Source organism: Lemur catta, chromosome 1 (genome assembly GCF_020740605.2).
Source record: "Lemur catta isolate mLemCat1 chromosome 1, mLemCat1.pri, whole genome shotgun sequence".
NCBI classification, from domain to species: domain Eukaryota; kingdom Metazoa; phylum Chordata; class Mammalia; order Primates; family Lemuridae; genus Lemur; species Lemur catta.
In genome coordinates, this window is record NC_059128.1 from 256,742,362 (window position 1) to 256,764,017 (window position 21,656).

Genomic DNA, 21,656 nt, shown 5'->3' on the forward strand with positions numbered 1-21,656 from the left:
TTGTCTAAAAGCAAGACATAGATTTACAGAGTCAGAGGGTATCCTGTCTCCCAACCCCCTCCCAAGGAGAACAAAGTTTAACCACTGAAGACAACACTGGACCCTTATTGGTCTGGAGATGTTACCGGAGGCATGTACGTGAAAAAGCTTTCCTAATTAGCTTTTCTCTACCAATTATTTTCATTTCCCCAAGTTACTACCCCTAAAGACTCAAAGTTCTTTTCCTTTGTCTTGCTACTTCTCTAAACATTTATTGTTCTTTGTTGAAGATGCTATACAAGCTGGGATTCAAAGCTACCTCTTAGAGAATTACTATTCCCTGGCTATCTCTCATGAATATATGAAGTACACATGTTAAATTTTTATTCGTCTTTCTCTTGTTAATTTATCTTTTGTTATAGGGCTCTATTCCAACTAAGAACTAAAAATTATTTTTCTTCTACCCTTTCATGCCAAGAATCGTCATTAAAACTCCACTGAAAGGTCTCAAGCAGGAGAGAAATGTGAACAGACAACGGAGGGAAAATACTTTTGTAAGTGTGGAAAATTCATTGGAGGTAGAGAAATTGTTGCAAAGATTCTGGAGGCCCATGCTATCAGGCCACTCTAATAAATGTGACTAAACTGTGCATGTGCATATGGGCCACAGTGCAATCCCCATGGTAATGCCACACTTGATCCAGGCCACCTCACATGTGCCTTCTCCATGGGCTACCATTGCTTATTTCCTTCCTCCTTAATTCTTTAATCCTTAACTCTATAGTCCTCCTGCAAGATTAGACCCAAACCAAACCATTATATTTTTGTTTTTTTTTTCAGTTTGACCTGGATGTTTTTGTTTTTGTGTGTTTGTATTTATTACTTAACCTCTAGTGTAGCAAGCAAACATCCATGTTTGTTTCTGCACATCTCATCTAGAAGTAGAATTAGAGAAAGAGAGAGGTGATGACACTAGAATTAAGGCCCTAGAGGTAAGAATTGAAAGAAGAGGATGGTGAAGAAGATGATGCTTTCAAGATGATGTGTTCAAATGAGAAAACTAAAGTTAGCAAGCAGAAATGGAGATGAAGGGAAAAGGCAAAATACAAAATGACTTCCAGGATTCCAGCTTTAGTGCCTCATATACCATGGTGCCATTTTCTGAGATTGGGAATACAGAAGAAAAAGCAGATTTAGGATGTGAGGGGAAAGATGGTTAGTTTAGGCGTGACCTATGAGAATAGACAGGCTTCCATTGTTCTCTGCCTTAACTATGATTATTCCTATCACTGTATGCATTAAACACTATATGTTTTCTGCAGGGACACTATTACTTTTAAGCTATACAGAGAAACTGCAAATAAAATCCACTTGAGAGGATTACCCTTGGCCTAGTGTATGTCCAGAGATTTTTCCTTGAGGTAATCTGTTTATGTGCTTTTATGAAGCTCTTTGTCTGTTGAATTTAGACATGTAGCAAGGTTATCCAAAGACAAATTATTCATTGAGCTTTTTCTTTTCCCAAAAGAACTTAACGTAGGGCAAGAATAGTCTCTTCTAAAACAATAACTTATGATGAGATATTTATTTGACTTTAATGTCTTTGTAGCACATCTCCTTAGCACCTACAACACTGCCCTAAACAAGCTTACTGGAAACTCTGAATAAATTTTGTGTAATATAAATTGCTTTCTCTGTATTTCCTTCTCTCAGTGAAAAGTTTAATGATTTTGAAAGATAAGCAGATAATTTGCTCTTAAATCAAGTTTCCAGGTTTTATTTATTAATTCCATAAGTATTTATTATAGTATGTTTCTTCATGGCTAAACTCTAACTTCTGTCAATCTATAATTCTCTATTCTAAATAATTAATTCTTCTTATGGTCTCTTAATTCATTTTATATGCTGGTCTGCATAGAGCATGATAGCATTTTTATAGGTTTTTCTCCTCCACTGGTAGTGGTATAAAAATTCGTCGAGGGCAGCTAGCTCCCTCATTTTGGGGTCCACGTGTATAAATTATGATTTATGTCATAAGTGCAAAGCAGAAATACAACTCAAATTATTTTAAGTAAGAAAAAGAAAAACAGAAGAAATAAGCAAGTTTTGCTTCACCTAAGGTGAAGACCAAGTCATATAAACTAGTTTCTGGCATGGATGGATTTAATAATTTGAAAGATGACATGATCCTTTATCTTCATCTCTCAATTCTCTGCCTTGCTTCACTTTTATACGAGTTACCTTCAAGTGGTAAACATATAGCTAGCAATAGCATTGGTAAAGAAAGTGGTCTTCTGGTAGTTTTGGAAGACATCTCATGTCATTCGCTCTGTCCTGAGTCACCACTTGCCTATCTTTGAGCTAAGATCACTTACACCTGAATCATATGTTCTGAGCAGATTGAGTCTGACGAAATAGGGGATGTGTGGTTCCCTAATAGAAGGGACAGACAAAAATTAACACATAAAATCCACCTCAGATCCTTAGCAACTACAACACTGACTTGAACACAGCAGATACTCTATAAATATTGCTAATTAAATAGAAGTCAATAATCTTTTAAAAATTGCATGTACCAGTACTTTGGGACATGCCAAAAGAGTAAAACATAGTGTCTCTAAAAGAGAATGTAACTTAATTGAGAAATATAAACACATGCCATATAATATGTGCTATGAGTATGTATGGAGAGAAAGAGAGAGAGAGAGAGAGAGAGAGAGAGAATGAATCTTAGTTATGTATAAGATGCCAAAAGAAAATAGGTAAAATAGACCTATGGAGTCCATAGTAGGTTATGCATTGTGAGTTAGTGAGTTTAGAAAAGAGCTAGGGATCAAAGTGTGCTTCAAATAATGCTGTAGAAGTCACTGTCACTAAAGTATCAATAACAAGACTCAATTAACTTAAGATCCTCTTATTGGCTTATATAACAGGAAAGTACCAGGGGAAAGTGATTTCAGACACAGCTTATTTGAGGGTTCACACAAGATCATAAGTGCTCTCTCTCATCATTTCTCAGCTCTGTTTCCCTCCACTTTTTGGTTTCATCACTCCAGCAGAGAGATTTCCTCTATGTCATATCACTGGTGCCTGGCAGAGATGGCTACCATTAGCCACAAATTCATATTCTTCCAACTTAGCAAACCACATGGAAAAGAATGGCTCATTCTTGCTTTTATTTTTCAAACCAAAGGAAACATTCAGATGACCTCTGCTTTAGTTCAGCTTCCATCTCTGAACTAACCACTGTGTTTAGGACAGCAGAACACCATGAGTAGCAAGGCTTGGATCACATTTAATCTTACGAACAAAAAATTTAGGATTGGGGATAAAACATGTCAGATATATCCCCAAACAATAGGTAACACAATCCACCAAAATGTGTAAGATATACGTAGAGAGAGAAGACTTGGATAGACTATTCCAGATAGAGTATCAGGATATACAGAAGTACTAAATATTTTAATAAATCTTTTAAAAATCTTCTATTTTTGCCAGATTTTAGCTAAGTGCTGATGTTACAAAGATCAATAAGAAACAGTACCTACCCTCAAACAGCAAGTTTTCTATTTGGGGACATAGACATCCATAGATGTTTAAAGCACAATGTGGCAAATGCAGCAATAAATATACACTCAGGACATTAAGGGGACCAAATTTGGCACCTGTTTTGTGTAGCCGTGTGGCCAAGACAAAAACATAGACAAGTCAGGTAAGATTTCTTGAAGAAGATGATTTCTGGGTGAGTTAGAAAGGCTGAATCAGAATTTGCTAGAAGGACAGGTGATAGGAGAGGGTGTGCGGTTGCACATAATTATACTTTTGATATAGGTCTGTTTAGTCTACAAGGCAAGAGTGAGAGAGAAAAGAATCTTGAGGCTTGGTTAGGAGGCAAATTATGGTGTTAGACTTTACTCCATAGGGAATGTATCAGAAGGAGAAATTAATAGGCCAGACTTTCCTTTACAAGGTCATTCTGACAATTCTAAACAGACAGAAGACAGAAGAAATAATAATTAAATAGTAATTGTGATATGCCAAGCCAGAGGAGAAAAAGGCCCAAGTTAGTACAGAGACAATAGAAAGGGAGAGAACAAAGATTAAATAAATATTTATGGGAGTAACTTGACAGGAATTATTGATTTCTTGGATATGGGAAGTGAGGGTGAAGAAAAAGCCAGAAATGTCTTTCAGATTACTAGTTAGGAGTATTGGGTGTATATGGGTAGAGAAACCAGGTGAAGAATGATAAGTTTAATATACTTGCAGACGTTCCAGGTAAAAATAGATATTCAGCATGATCATACATGTATGAGTCTGAAACTTAGGGGAGAATCTGAGCTGGAAATATAGATCTGTGATCTACTAATATGTAAAAACATGAATGAGATTATCAGGGAAAACTCACAGAGTGAGTAAGGCAGTGGGCTGAGAAAGAAAGAAATACTGCATTAAAGATACAGAGAACATAATAGAAGTCTACCAAGGAAAGAGTTAGTGGGCAAATGCAATATCAAAAGATCATAGAATAGAATATTTGAAGAAAGCGAGGGCAAATAGTAGTTAACAAAAGTAGGAAAATCTGTTAAGGCTAAGATTTGTGCAATGTTTCTAGAATTGCAATTAGAAAACCTGTTAGGGCCCTGGTCAGATTGAAGGTCTAGAATGTATAGGGGTCCCTTTCTCCAGAGCTGTGTGATTTCTCCATCAGCCCTTAGCTACCTTGGTGCAGGTTTGCTTGGTGAATGAAAAAAAGGAGACAAAGCAGGAGGGCGAGTAGAAGAAGGAAGAATATGAAGAGGAAGTGGAGGAGGTATTAAAAAATACCCAAAATAAACAAAACTAAGAAATGCTTGCAAGTTTATAGCTTGGCTTATAGTTCATGTAATTAACTTTGAGGTCATGGCTGACTCAGGCAGAATAGATGCTAAAATAAAAGCAAGAGAGATCATAGAGGTCTCATGGCAGTATAAAATGGAGAGGTCACGGCACTGAAGGTCCTTATAGGGTCAAAGTTCAGGTAGAGAAACTTGGGTGGAGTTTGGGAGGTCAGGGAAGCCAAATGAACAGTGGTCAGGGAGTGGGCTACTGGGATTTTAGATTTTGAATTAGAGCAGTTCCCAGGATGAAGGTGGCTCAGGGGATAGCGATTGATACAGGGAGCAGGAAAGGTCACTGACTTTAAAAAGGTTCCAAAATATGAAGGTGAGTGTCCTAGTCCATTTGGGCTGCTATCACAAACTACTATAAACTGAGTAGCTTATAAACAACAACAGACTTTTCTTTCTCATGGGAGGCTGGAAAGTCCAAGATCAAGGTGCCAGCAGATTCAATGTCTGGTGAGGACCCAATTCCTGCTTCATAGACAGCCATTTTCTCCCTGTAACTTCACATGGAGGAAGGGTGAGCCTGGGGTCTCTTTTATAAAAGCACTTATCCCATTCATAAGGAATCCACTTTTATGACCTAGTCAGCTCCCGAAGGCCCCAGCTCCAAATACCATCACATTAGGGATTAGGATTTCAATACATAAATTGTAGGGAGGCACCAACATTCAATCTATACCAGTGAGTTCATCATAGAAATATACATAGAAATATAAATTTGTAGGAGATAAAGTAGAAAGGATCTCCTAGGCTATGAGCTGGCCCCAAAGTCTTCCATGAGTGAAAAGGAGAGGTTAGAAGTTTGCTGGATAACAGCAGTGAGAAACGGTATGTGTGGATGGCCTAAACCTCAAAGAAATTGGTTTTATATTCTGTGAGTTGAAAAAGTAGTGAGAAAGAAGATTTATTGTATATTATTTGTGCAGAGGCATTGGAAAAAATGTGGAATCAAAAGATAAAGTTTTACTTAGTGTCAAAATAAATTCATCTGAGAGATTATGAGCCTGATCCAATAAGAGATATTATCCCATTTAAAAAAATCACTTCTTAGCATTGCTGTGAGAGGAAAAAAATCTCTTCCTGCTACTTTTTAACTATTACAGGTCAAAGATTTCACAGACAAAGTGCGCAAAATGAATTACTAAAATCGATTTTTAGATCATCCAGTAATCATTCATTTAAACTACAGTCCACAAATATTTATTAAGCAGCAACTATGCATGAGGAAGTTGTGTGCTTGATACTGTGTAATTTTAAATTTTGCAATGGGAAAGTCAAGGTAGATTTCATTCATTTTTTTTCTATCTGAATTATTAAATAACCTTGGGCCTTTCTCAGATGTAAAATACAAGAAACATTAAAAATTGTTTTTTGTGCAAGCATAGAGATTAATAGGTTAATTCTGGTACTATAGTTTTTAAAAATATCTTTATATAAAATCTTATATTAAAGAAAATATTTTCATCTTCATTCTTTGCCATATATAATTTGTAGTTTCAGGGAAATTATGTAATTTTATGTAATTTTTAATTACCTGTTGTACTGCTAACTCCTCTTTGGATGAGTTACTTGAATAGATTTTGTTAAAAGTATATATTAACAAATTTAGCATCTTGCAGAATTTTCCTGTCTTTATCTTCCATTAAAAGAAGATTAATATGTTATGCTAAGACACATTCTATTTATATAGATTAAATAAAACAAAAACTGTTAACATATTTTCATCTCTTAGAGTACTTATTGAATACTAATGAAACTGAGAATTAATAGAATTGCTAGTTATTAAATAAAAATCTTCAACAAAGAAATTAATATATGCATCAGTTTCTCTATTATTTAGCTATTCTGTTTCCCAGCAGTTACATAAATAGCCAACAGTGCTACCAATACGGTGTCAATTTTAATGCCAATACCATGTCATTCCCTGAACAACTGAGTTCATTAGTAAAAATAATAAGAAAATAATTAGGGAATGAATAATTATTTGCTCATTATTTGCACTTAGGGCATTTGTAGATTTTACACAGAATGTAATTACGATGGAGGAATTCCAGTCACAAACTATTTGAGTGTCTGTCATATGTCAAGCACTGTTTTAGGCACTACAGTTACAAAAGTGAATAAGACAAGGACCTTGTCTTCATAAAGCCTACATTTTAGTTGGAGGAGGAAAAACAACGATCATGTTGATAAATACCCGTATACTATGAAGAAGATAAAAAAGAATAATATATAAAGCACGACAGTAGAAGCTGTTGGAAAAGACCTTCCTAAGAAGGTGACATTTGAATTAAAATCTTAATGTTTATGTAGAATGAACGATGTAAAGTTTTGAGGGGAAAGCAATCTACCCAGAGATACAAGGGCTCTGAAGGGGGAATAAATTTCATGCATTGGGCGAAAATAGTCCAGTGTGTGTATCCCAGAAAAAATTGGGAGAATAGAAAGATTTGAGGTTGGAGAGAGAGCAAAGAGCAAGATAATATAGGCCCTTCATCTAGGCCATGTGAGAAGTTTCAATTTTATTATATGTATAATAGGAAGCCTTTGGAGGAATTTTTTCAGGAATGGAAATTTTATGTGCATCCATTAGTCATCTACTAGACATCAATTAGAGAGTATTTTTTTAGGTCAAAGATGGTTTCCAGGGGGTTATTTTTTTCAAAATTTTTACAATCAAGACCTGTTTTACGACTACCCCATTCCATTTTGCATAACTTTGATTGGCTCATCCAACAATGAAAAGAGAAAGGATTCATTTAAATGATCTAGCTTTAATCTTTGTATAATTATGCAAGATATAAGTAAATAAGCCAAAACAGGACCTTTCTGTGATTTTCTCACAGTATGCTGGCACATGTGAAAACCTGGCAATGAATCATTATATTAAATAGATGGATAGAAAGAGCATTGGCTGCACGAGGATGAGACACAGCTAGGATGGACTTTGGGCTCTCCCTCTTACTGGCTTTGTGGTTTTAGGAAATTGCTTACTGGTCTGAGTATTTATTTCTTCATGTGGATAATAATCTTTATATCTTATTGTTGTTGTAATGATTTAAAAAGGTACTAAATGTAAAGCACCTAATGTATTAGTATACTACCTGGCCCATATTAACTTAAATAGCAAACGGAAAGAGACTTTCTCAAAAATTGATGTTTATTTGGAAATAGGACATTACAGTGGGAATGTGCATGCTGTAATAAACTATATGTGCATTCAGAGAGGTAAAGATGACACAGATTTTTAAAGGAAAAATGAGGATCATATAATTGTTTTGAAATTATTATCTTTGGCTACAAAGATTAATAATAATGATGACCCCAGTCTGAGGGAGTTGCTAGGTAGATGTCCTTGCATAAGTATTTTATGCATAAGATTGTGATGGCCATTGTGCTAGGTTATAGTTTTTGGAGAGTCTTTTGTATTAGTTTTTGTTATCAGGCATACAAATAAGAGAACTCTCTCTTCTTAGACTTCTCCAGCTTTATTTGGCAAATTTTTTACTTTAATTTAATTTTTTTAACCCCTTAATTCAGAATGCAGTAAGTTTTTTTTCTTAACATAAGTGACTCCATTTTGTTTCTGACAATGTTTTCATCCATATTAGGTACTCAAAGTCTTTTAAACTAGGCTCTACAATTTCTGAAACTTTTATGACAGAGACATAGATTAACATTTAAGCTTTGTAAAGGTGGCCTGCAGTTTTTCTCCATTTTCCGCTATTGATTGATGCATAATGAATTCATCTTTGAAAGAAAGATCATACTTTGTTTGGGAGGAAACAAATATATTGTTTCCTTTGGTAAAAGAAAAGCAAAATTACAAATTTAAAAATGAAAGTTTCAAAACAAACCAGATCAGCTTTACTGTGATAGCAAACAATCCAAAATCTCAGTGGTTTTCAAGAGCTCATTTTGTACTCATTTTATATGAAGACTGAGGCCTCCAGTCTAGAGGAAGACTAAACTTCACTCCACAATTTTTCTCCCTAAAACCCAGTCTTATCCTTAAAGTTTTGATGTGGCAAACATCATGTCTCCTCACCTTTCATTGGTTGAAGTTCATCATATGTCTCAGCAAAAGTCAGTATAATTGGTCAAGATGTTATCCTCCCACAGGGAGGGACTGAATATTTAAAATCTAATATAATCTACATTTTTAGTGGCAAATATTTACTTTCCTACCTTCTGCACTCAACACACATCCACCCCCTCCCCAAAGACGAATTTGTGAAACCCACTTCCAATCATAACATCAAGCTTTCCTTCTGGTATTTGGTGATATCCTTTATATCAGGCATCAGCATCTAGAATCCCATGACCCAAAAGACAAACTATTTGCCTTGTCCCATTTCAACAGTCATATTTAATGTTGGAAATGAGAGAGGATAACTACATCAAATCTTCCCTTTCATAGAGGAAGAATGGCAGGTGTATAGCAGTCTCTGATCCACAGCCATTCAAAAATCCCTCCAGGAAAACTGGTGTGGGCCCCTTGCCTTGGAAGTGTGCAATATTTCTTAAGAAACCCTGGTTCTCTTAACTGGGAGTAGGTCTCTTAATCGTTGATCTCCATGTTCCTTGATTCTACCCTATGGGAGTTTCTAATGCCATTTTCCTTGGATGCATCGTACAGTCTTTACAGGTTTAGCAGTTGTCTAAGGCCACTCTTGCCTGAGAAATCTGAATCATAAAGGTCATTTTATATTCCAACAATCACAATCTTTCTTTGTTGCATTTCATTTTACCTATTTGATATCAGTAAGTTTCATGTGCCAATGGCCAATTCACAGCCTCTTTGGGACTACCTGTTTCTAAAGGTAACTACAGATATTTTAAACTTTTCTCTTCTAGGGGACCACATCCTTTGTCTCTTTTTGCTCAACCATTCTATCTAACTGAAAGGATTTCCTGGGGGCCATGCTAGTCTAATCAGAGGCTTTAACAAAGGCTTTGAAGATTTCACCCTTGCTTTGGTCTTTGCTCAAAGACTAAACCTAAACCATCCTCAATTGCTTGGAAGATGAATATTTGCATCTTTCAAATATGCAACTCTTGAAATATCTAGATTCTCTTTTCTCCCTTTGACTCCTTCATGAAAAAATGATGTATTCTTTCTGAAAACATCTTTTTCTTGTCATGCTTTATCAAATACAGCAAATGGCAACCAAGGTACATTAGCAACATTGAATTTTGCAAACCCTTTGCCTAAAGCCACACATTTATTACATACTTCATTAAGTTGTTTTGCCATTTCATATTATGAGCTACCATTTTCCAGACTGCAATAACAGTTTTCTCAATACAGACACTGGGCCCAAAGCCAAAGCCACATATTTTAGAGTTTTGTTATGGTACTGCCCTACTTTTAGGTAGCAATTTTTGTATTTGTCAATTTTCCCAAGATAATAAAAACCCCCAAATCTCACTGGTTTACAATTCAAACTTTTTTTCATTTACATTAATTTTATGCTGACTGCTATATTTCAGTTTCTCTTATCTCTGCTCAACTCTGCTCCAGGAACCAGGCTGCAGAAACCTCTACATGTAGAAAATACCAGCTCTCATTTCTGCAGATAAATTGAGAGAGTTTGTGGTAACTCTGATGCCTTTTTAAGCTTCTGTTGGAGAGTGGCTTAAATCATCTTTGCTCACATACATTGGCCTAAGTATATCAAGTGCTAAATCCAAATTCAAGGGGATGAGGAGGTATTCTCCCACAGAAGGAAGAGAGTTAATTTATGCAAGCAATATATAACCTGATACACAACCAAATTTCTCTCTATTTCATACTACCTCTAAAATAATTAAAATTGTTTTCATCATGGGTAGAGTTACTTTTCCAGAGACTAATAAATGTCACCTGTAACTGGGACAAGATAAAGTAAGAAGAACTAATATTTACTATGTTTTCTAAATTCTAGGACTATTATAAGAAATTTTTCATAAATAATAGAGTTGGGCATTATTACATATATTGTAGAAAAGCATAGAAACAAGTTCTGAGTGATTTAGTGACTAGCACTCTGTGGTGTAGCTATTAATACTAGGGGAAGACACAGGATCTAAACCTAGGTGTGTCTGACAACAGAAACCATAATTTTAATCACTATGAAATCATGTCTGTCAAAGTGACACCTATCCAAAATGGGTTCCAGCTGGGAAACCACTGTAGACATAACTATAATATGGGTAATGTTGATAAAACAGGCCATAAAAGCTAGTATTATAATTTTAGGATGTGTCTACAAATCGTGAATTGAAGAAGAAAGAATGGTTGGAATTTTGTGGTCTGAATTAACAAGCTTACACATCTACAAAGCTCCTACCAGTTAGAAAATGGCAGATAATCATAGCTATGAGTCCAAATCATCTGTAGTTATCAGTATGGTATTTAGACCAAGAAAAAGAAAATAAGAAAAGAAAGACATTGGATCACTTAAAAGCAATATTATTCAATATTATTGCCAGATTAGCATTTCCTTTTGGTCATTTATCACCTGTAACATTTGTTTCTACATTATAATATTTGTATTTCTTGATAGAAAATAACTGTTTAATTAATCAAGTAGCTGCTTTAAAGAGACAGCATAATCTGTTTTGATTCTTTTATTCCTGGGTAAAATCTTGGATAAGTTGCATTTTCACTGCTCTCAATTTCTATTTGTATATTTCATTCTATTCTAAATGAAAGCAAGCACTTAAATGCACTATCAGATTGAAGATAAACCCTCAGGAAAAGTAGCCTCATTTACATGCAGCTTATAGTGCTTTTTGTAGGAACATGTTTGACTTTGCACTTTTCCTTGGTAGCAAATGGGAACAGAATAAATGTAGTGTGCAGAATTCAGTTGACAGCTTAAAAACCTTAATAGCATTTGGGTCCTTTTTATGCTATATATTCCTAACAATGCAAATTTTCAAGAGAGTAAAATCTATGGTATTTTAAAGAAGGCATTTGCATAATTTCAGATTTCAAAAAAAAGTCGTTCATATGACATATCCAGAATATAGCAAAGATATTTTAAAATAAAGGACTTACATATTTAGTTCTCCATAAATTAAATTCAAGTAGAAATTGATTATTTGGAAATGTATATGCTAAAGGTGGAAATAGAAATTTTTAAAATAAAGAATCACTGACTTATTGGACTGAAAATTACTTAAGGATCCTATGAGAAAATAAAACATAATGGCATTTTCTTTCTTAAAGATAGGTTTATAAAACATTTTCTGTACAAATAATTTGAAGTCAAAACAAAGAATAATTCTATTTTAAAATACAGAAAACAGTTACTAAGAAACTTTAACTTTCTGTTGTGAAATATAGTTATAAGTCCAAGCTCACTATAAATTCCTGTTCTCATCCACAGTATATGATGCAAAGACACTAACATGAAAAGACATAAATAACTGCATGTAAATGTCTCTTCATTAACTGAACTGAAGCTAGACATCATTATAGAGCAGGCATTTTGACCTACCTATGATTGCATATAAAATCAGTGGAAGTAACTTTTGAGTACCTGGAAAGACACCTCTTGATGTTGAAACCAAACTCAGTGCCCTTGTTAATCCCAGAGTTTGTATGAGAATCTGTTTGAGCAATGGACTTTGGATCTTTTTACATGAAAGTTTACTGCAATCACGTAAATATGTAATTCTTGGCTTCCTCTAGAAGATATCTGTTGATTTTAAAGAAAGACGACTGATAGTTTTTGAATGATCACTGGTAATCACAAGAGCAACTTTGGTTTTGGAGCCACTTTAATTCCTTTGTGAATTGGAAAGGGGGAAGGAGAGGTCTGAGTGGCTTATTTATAACTAATAATATGGTTTTTACTTTTGGACAGTTCCCAGTAAACTTCCTCAATTTTAATTTCTCTTTTATCAACTCTCTTTTACTATCAAAAGTTGCTAGTAGCATACCTAATTTTGAACACTTTATTGCATAGGCTTGCATATTATTTTCTCAAAAGAACCATGCTATTCTGCCTCAGGTTTATTTCAATGTTGTCAGCAAAGTCAAATTCTGGCTTTCTTTCATTAAGTGCATTCACAACGGTTCCACTGTTATTATATTTGACCCTGTAGATGTGAATGACATAAGGAAGTATTTTGAGCCATCTCAAATAGTTGCCATGATATGTTCCCAGAATTGGCAATTTTTGGTTGTGAAAAAAAAATGATTATGGCATTAAATGTGCTTTTTAAAAACTTTTTTGGAGATTATTGTAAATTCACATGCAATTGTAAGAAATTATACAGAGAGATCCTGGGTATCTCTTACCCAGTTTCCCTCAATAATAGCAGCTTGCAAAATTATAGTCCAACATCACGACCAGAATATTGACATCGTAACAGTGGAATGGAAGCTTAACATAACTAGCTGTTTTGCTTCTGACCCTCTGCAGTCATATCCTTTAGGTTAAAACTTCTGCTTAGCTCTGCACATAGGCTAAAAGTAAGGTGATAACCATGCCTCTTCCAAAACTAACTCTTGGTATAAGCACACACCAAGGGCTATTCAGACTATAACGCTAGGCTTGCTAAAGGGAAGTCATTTTGCTTCCAATATGGTTTTGTCTTAAAAAGTTTAGATTTAACCTGCTGCTTGCTTACACAGCTGCTGGGCACAAGGTTAGAAAACAACCTTGAGGAAAAAGAGATGGAGTCCAGAACAGGCCAACCACTGACTGACCGCTGATGACAAGATCCACCAGATGACATGTTGTTTGCTGACAGACATCAAGCAAGTCATGATGACTTTCACAAAGCTTGTTTTCTGCCACCAGCCCCCTTTACCCTTTCTCTTTATAAGTTGCTCAGTAAGCAGAGAAAGATGAGATAGTCTTTGAGACAATAGTCTGCCATCTCCTTAGGATGCCAGCACTTGAATAAACTACCTTTCCTTCACCAACACTCTCCTCTTGTGTCTGGTTTTTGGGTGGTGGGCAGCCGAACCTGCGTTTGGCAACACTGGGGAGATAAGAAAAGCATATACACAGTAACAATGCTATGTTAAAGATTTTTAGGAGCATCCTGATCTTTGCCCTGCAAAGTTAACAGACCAAGAGCCAAGAAATTTTACAACCTCCTCGACCTTCACCGATGTCCAGATGTCTGTGGTCCTCAGTTACCTACTGTAACCCAAATCCTCCTTTCCCCTTCCCTTACGATAAAAAGGAGCCTAAATTCCATACATACTGAAGACAGTTCTTTGAGACATTAGTCTGCCATCTTCTTGATTTGCTGGCCCTCCAAATAAAAGTCCCTTTCCTTGCCTGAGTACCTTGCCTTTCAACTTACTGGCTGTCCTGAAGAGAGTGGTATGACCTTGACCTCAGTTACAATATTGATGTTGGAGGGAATCAGAATATTTGACCCCAAAATATATCTCTTTGACATAATTTAAGATGGCTGCTACAGGTCCAGCAGACAGAAATAATGCTGCAAAGCTGGAATTAGTGTTCCACTGTAGGTTATATGTTATTTCTTTCTGGTTGCTTTTAAGATTTTGTTTTTAATTTTAAGTAGTTTAATTATAATATGTCTTGGCAAGGATTTCTTTGTGTTTATTTTCCTTAGAGTTCACTCAGTTTCTTGAATTTGTAGAATTGTCTTTCATCAAATTTATACAGTTTTGAGCTATTACTTTTTGAATAGTCTACCAGTCCCACATATTTCTCCTCTACTTCTGAGACTCTAATGATATAAATACTAGATTTTTTTGTTGTTTTTATCCCACAGATCCTGACACTCCATGAATTTATTTTAGTCTATTTTCTTTTTTTGTTCAGATTTAGTAAATTCTATTAATCTCTCAAGTTCACTGATTCTATTTTCTGTCTTCTTCACTCTACTATTGAGTCCATGCAGCTATTTTAAAAAAAATTATTATAGTATTTTTCAGTTACATATTTTCAATCTGGTTCTTTTTTATAAAACTTACATTTCTTTGTTGAGTTTTCTGCTTTTTCATTTGTTGCAAGAGAATTAGTAATCACTTGTTGAAGCCGCTTTACTGTTTTTGTCAGATAGTGTCAATAACTGATTCATCTGAGTATTGGTGTCAGTTGATTGTCTTTTATCATTCAAGTTGTGATCTTACTGGTTCTTGGTATGACTGGTGATTTTTAGTTATATCCTAGACACTTTGGATGTTATGTTTGGAGACTCTTGATCCTATTTAAATCTTATATGTTAGCAAGCAGTCACCTCGTTTAGGTTTAATGTATAATACCTAGCCTACCTTTATGTGCTGTGTTCCAATGACAATGTAGTTTTCTGGGCCCTTGCAGTACTATTCTGGTCCGCTTCATTCTTCTGGTTCACTTGAACTTTTGCTGTGTCTCTGGTGGTGCTGCCTCTGGGGTCAGAATGTGTTTCTCCAGGCTGCTCAGTATCAGGTGGGGTGTAGAGTATCCAGATACCCAGAATGGGTTCTCTGATCACTCAGTGCCATTGAATTTCTCACTCTATCATCTGCTAGTTCCTGCCATGGAAGCAAGCATCTATCTGAGCCATTTTCTGCCACCCGATGGAGTGTGAGAAGTAGGAGGGTAAGGATAGTGTACAGCCCTGAGTGCAGCATTGGGAGACCCAAGGCCTAACTTACTTTCTGTTGCTGGCTGGAGGGCTGAGAGACAATTGGTACCACTGGTGTGGGTGGAGGGAACTGCCTGCTGCCTGTGGCTGAGAGATATGGGTGGGTGAGCCAGAATGGGATCCACTGTTTGTACCACTGCAGACAGATTGGACTGCTGTTGCCACTGGCTCTGTGTCTCTCTGCTAAATCACCCCTAGACTTTCCCTTCCCCAACATTTGGGCAAAGAAAGTAGGCTTTTCTTCTTTTTTGTTTTCTATAATTGTTGATGGTTCCACATGGGAGCTCTCTCTAGTACTCTGTCTGAGATATATGAGAAATAAAAAGAAAACCAAGGGAAGCCACCACTGTGTCATTCTCCAAGTCCTTATGACACTTTTATTTTCCACTTTTCAGAGTCCTTTTATGATTGTCATTTAATTATTTTCAGGATGTTGTTAAACAAAAAATTCTGGAAGGTCATTGTTTTGGATTGAGTTCCTACACTAGAGCCCAATAAACCGGACCAAATCAAAATGGAGTCACTCATGGTAAATGCCACATAATCAAACTGAAACTTTAAGGAAGCAGATAGATCCAAAACACGTGAATTTTTCCTGAAAACAGAAGATTGCAGTCTACCTGAATCAGTGTAAAAAGGAATTTCTTACTGGTTTAACTCTTACAAAAAAGTAACCTCAGGAAATCTAATGTTAACTAGTTTTCTTTTCCCCAACTGTTCTGTTTCCTTGTTCTCACCTTATAAAATCCACTGTTTTGCTATTGCCCAGTAGGAGCTCTCATTCTATTTGGTAGAAGGGAGGCTGCCTGATTCATGAATCACAAGCAAAAGCCAATTAGATTTATTGCTAAATTTGTTGTAATTTTGTCTTTGACAGTGTTTAATTGTATATAGAAGGAAGAGAATGGAAAAGTGAGTCTATAATACTCTGTCCTAGATTTGTTTTTTATTGGACTTGATATTCAGGATAGCCTTGGAGGTGATGGAGTATTATAGGCTGTGGTTTTAGTCCTTCCACTAATGTCGTATTAAGACCTCTGCTTGGCTTTCACCCCATTGGGAGAGCAGCCCAATGGCATAGACCTGGTAATAAAAGAGCAAAAGTAATAAAAACCAATGAGAATGCACCCTGAGAGAATCTAGTCTTAACACCCTCATTTTGCAGTTGAGAAAAATGAGATACCTCTAAAAAAAGCCTCACTGACTTATCCCAAGTCACAAAACTAACACTTAATGAGTCAAGCCCTTTGACCTCAATCTAATTTTTTTTTCGTCGAAGCATACTGTCCTTTGGATACTTTCCAAGATGATTACAGCTAACTGATATAGACATGTTTATCAATAAACATGCATTCATTTATGCAACAGATATTAATTAAATGTTTACTATATTCCAGGCCCAATTCTAGATGCCAAAAATATAACAATAAACAAAAGATGTGAAAATCCCTATCTTCATAGAACTTACATTCAACTGGAAGGAAACAGACATTAAAATGATTGGTAAAATATATGTAACTTGATAACTAGTATTGAAAAATAAAGCAGAAAAAGAAAGGAGACAAAGAGTTCTTGGGGTATTGCAATTTTACATTAAGAGATCAGGAAAAACCTCACTGAGGGGACATTTGACCAGAGACCAGAAACAGGTGAGAAAGATCTCTTTATAAAAATCAAAGACCTTTACATTAGTTTTTGACCACCGAATTATTTTAAAGACTGTTGCAGATTAATTGTGTAAGTGATCAGAATACCTTGGCTCAGTTACTTAGTGTGCTTTTTTATCAGGAAGGACAGTTCTCAAAAATGCAGTGCATCACGGCCAAAGGCAACCATCTGGCCAAACCAAAGTCAGCGTCTAAGCCACATCCTCTAGTCATTTTAGTAGTTAGCCAACTGAATATCAGGTGCTGCCATAGCTGGCTTTATCCTAATGCTATTGAAATTTTAGTTTTAAAATGAAAGCAGCAATAACTACAAAACTACAATAAACCTAAATAAATAAAAATCTTAAACTTAAGAGCAGAATCTGAAAACTATAGCTCACACCTGGGCCACCTTCGTTCTTTAAGTATTGTCCATTGCTGTTATCATGTTGTAACAGCAGAGTAGTCAGCAGAGAGAGTTTATGGCCCACAAAGTCAAAAATATTAATTATCCATCTTTTTATAGAAAATATTTTCTGACCGCTGCCCTAAAGACAAGCAAACTTACTAATTCACTTAAGTAATCATTCATTAAGTCAATAAGCATTTTTGATTTTACAAAAAATTTACTTAATAATAATTCATATGACAGATACTTTTATGTACCTTTTCATAAGTAACAAAGATTTTTACTGGCTTAGATGTAATCATCTATAATAATAAAAATTTAATTTAAAAATTTCTATTTTGGAAGGTATAATTTGATGAGTAGTATAATTATAGTCAAAGTTTTCCCACTGAATCAAATATGCTTAAGCAAGAATCTTTATTTTGGTTATAGCTAAGCAGGGGTTCTAAAAGACACCACACACATGGCAATAGTATTGGTGTCTCAAATCTATAAATATTTAGCAAATAAAATTTAATCCAATCCTATTGATCAACATTTATTGAGCACTTGAGATACTGTTGAGACAATGTTAGCTATTTTCAAAGAAACAAATATCCTGATAAACAATTAAAGTGAGGGAATGATTTAGCCCATCTCTTTTAAGGAGAAAAAAATGACAAGAAGAATAAAGACTATTTAGGGAGAAAGTGAAGTAAGAAAAAATATGAATAGAGAGTAGTGGAGAGAAAGTTCTGTTTTGTTTGTAAATGATTTGTAACAAACATTTTTTCAGGTAATTAACATGACTCAGTGCTAGAGATCTGACAGGGCTCCTTAGCAAGGTCATCTGAACTGTCACTGTTGTAATCCAGCTATTTCATTCTCCATAGTGATCTCCTTTAATTGTCTGAAAAGTCCCTCTTCTGGAAGCTGCCATAGATATTCTGCATCTGCCTGAGATTATGAGCCTGGAATGCAAACACTTTCTTTAACAAATGCTTTTTTGTTTTATTTTTCAAGAAATATGATAAAGGTCATGTTGCTGACATCAATAAACTCTAACCATCTTAAATTAAAGTATCTTGTGTACAATAGAGTTGAAGTCTGAGCCTTTGTATCAAATAAGCTCTAAATTGTTACCTGTCATAAAATAATAGGAATATGAAATAGTACCTCAAATATCTCTTAACCTTATTGTATATTCTGCCCAACCTAGTTTTTAAAAGGAGATGCTTTCAAAGGGAAATCCAACATTACAAGTCACTGGAGTTTCTGGGCTCCATGATGTATATTGGTTGACTCAACACAAAAAACAGCCAAATTAATTTACCTGTATTTATTAAACTACATTACCTTTAAAAAGTGGAGGGAGAATGGATAATAGTTCGTGAGGTGATAAAAGAGACTTTTACCTTATAATGGTACCTAATCTAATTGAAGTGTTAATAACCAACAGCCAAAAAAAATTTTATAGTCCAGAAATTGCAAACAGAGCGGCAATGAAAAGGACAATTCACTAAAATAATTGTGAAATTATTAAGAAAGTACAGAGAATAATATAACAACAACTTATATCACTCATCAGCTTGTTTTGCTGACTTAGTATTTTGCCATATTTGCATTAGATTCCCCCCTCAAAAAAAATATTTACAAACAGTGAAAATTCCTTGTCTATCCTTTTCCTTTCTCTCTCCTCTGCCTCTTTAGGTAACTACTCTTCTAAATCATTTCTATTAATATTATATTCTCACTATGTGTATATACTTATGGGGTTCAGGACATGCTACCCCAAATTATGGCACCTTGACATTTGAGAAAATATCATAAGCAGGAAGGTCATTTTCATCTTTCCCTTACCCTTTTTCCCTGAAGCAAATCATAACACATTCATTCCAGAGATGCCCTCCCTATTCCTAGAGGTAAGGAACATACCTGAAGTTATTGGGGCACAAAGAAGAATCTGAATAAACAGGCCTTGCTAAATTCCTCCCAGTTTATTGCTATTAGATCATACTCTCTTTGTCCAATCATATTTCTTCACAAATATCCATTTCTTCAGTATTATGGTAAAAATGCACATGTTGCCCTGTTTCTTTCAGTCTTCATTTTCTTATGAAGGCTCCCAAGTAAAACATATTAAATAAATGTACATGCTTTTCTCTTGTTAATCTGATTTTTATTATAGGTGCCTCAGCCATGAACCCAGCGATGGATGAGGAAAATAAATTTTCTTCTTCTACTATAAATGCATTAGAAAAAATACATAATCTGTTTTGTATGTTTCAATATTTTATATACATGATTTCATACCGTACATATATATCTGCACATGATATTTTTGCATTTTTAAATTTTGATACATGTAGCTCTAGTGTATGCATAGTTTAACTGCTCCATATAATTCTATTGCATGAATATCTTCATGTTAATTTACCTTTTTTCATGTTAGTAAACATTTAAGTTATTTCTAGTTTTTCCTTAGTATAAACGTTCCTGCAAAAAAATATCTTGTACATAAATCCTAATGTACATGTACATGATTTCTATACAGTATATACCTAGACATAATGTGCTGAAATGTAAGATCAAATTGCTCTCAGATTACTCATGAAAGAATTTTAAATAATTTATATTCTTAAAATTTTAATTTATCCACATTTTCTTTTTAGCTTGATACTATCACAGTTAAATTTTCCACATATGGTGAATATGAAATTGTATCTCATGTTCATGATTCCTAGTGAGTTAGAAATTTTTTTGTGTTTTATGATTTCTATTATTTGTTTTGATGCATCTGTGGTCATTATAGCTATCTTTTCTTTGTAGGTAATGATTTCTGGCTCTCTCTTCTCTCTGGTTGCTTTTAATACATACTCATTTTTTTTTTTTTAGTTTTGCAGTTTCACTACCATGTGGCTAGATATGGAAATAAACTTTTGCTATACTGCTCAGGATTTAGTCTACTTCCTGAATTTGAGGATTTGTCTTTCACCAATTTTTGGAAAAATTTAATCTTCATATATTTAGATATTGCTTCTCTCTTATTCTATTTTCTTCCTCTAAAACATCTGCCATATGTGATTTATAAATTCTAAATCTTCTTGCCTCTCAATGTCATACTAATGTTTTCCAACTATTATTCTCTCTGTGCTGCATACTGTTTAATTTCCCCAGGTTTGTCTACCAGGTTACTAATTCATTTTTATGTTTTTGGTTAATCAATTGATTTATTGATTTATTCATTTACTAGTTATTTATCCATTACCTGCTAAGTATCAGACAGTGTTTCAGTGACAGACCATTGAGCAGATCAGGTAAAACCACCTCCTTTATGGAGCTTATATTCTAATCAGGAAAGAGACAATGAACCTCTCATTAATTTCATGTATCTTACTAATTGTATTAATCATTCAGATCCACTAGCAAACTGTATAATAATTCAATTATCCAAAACTAATCAATTCTAATTTTTTTATTGTGCAGAGTAAGCTGGTTCCTGGGGCCAGTCTGACCATCTTGCTTTTGTATTTCCTGGGTTCATTTGACTTACCCCTTCCTCCACCCACCTCTACATCTTTGTTGGCAAGAACCAAAGCCTGAAATTTCCACTTTCTACCCAGTCTCCACATTCTCAGTGGCAGAAGTGAAGAAGTGGCCCCAAACACTACATTCTTCTGGAAAGGTTCTCCTCCCACATCAAATATCACAGTCTCACTAGCTTTTGAAGACCCACAGGAGTAATACCATTGTGCTATTACCTCACTCACATCCATCACTGGAATCCATCATTAGAAACAGATGGCTCTAAGGTCATTCCCTGGATTCAAATCTCTGTTTTCTCAAGACAGCCCCTTTATAACTTACCTCATCTTATACCTCTTTTCAATCCTTTAAACACTTCCACTCTGACCTCTAGAATTCATGATTTGTCATTTTGTTGCCACTCAACCAGGTTGTACTGCCCGCTATACAGGGAAGAGCCAATATACTGAGAGAGTCAGGATTGCAATGGAGAAAGGATTTAATTCCTCAGAACACTGAGTGGTAGAATGAAGGAACTTCTCAAATTCACCTTCCCCAAAATTTGGGAGACAGGCTTTTTAAGGATAGCATGGTGGGCAAAGGATTAGGTAATTGGATTTG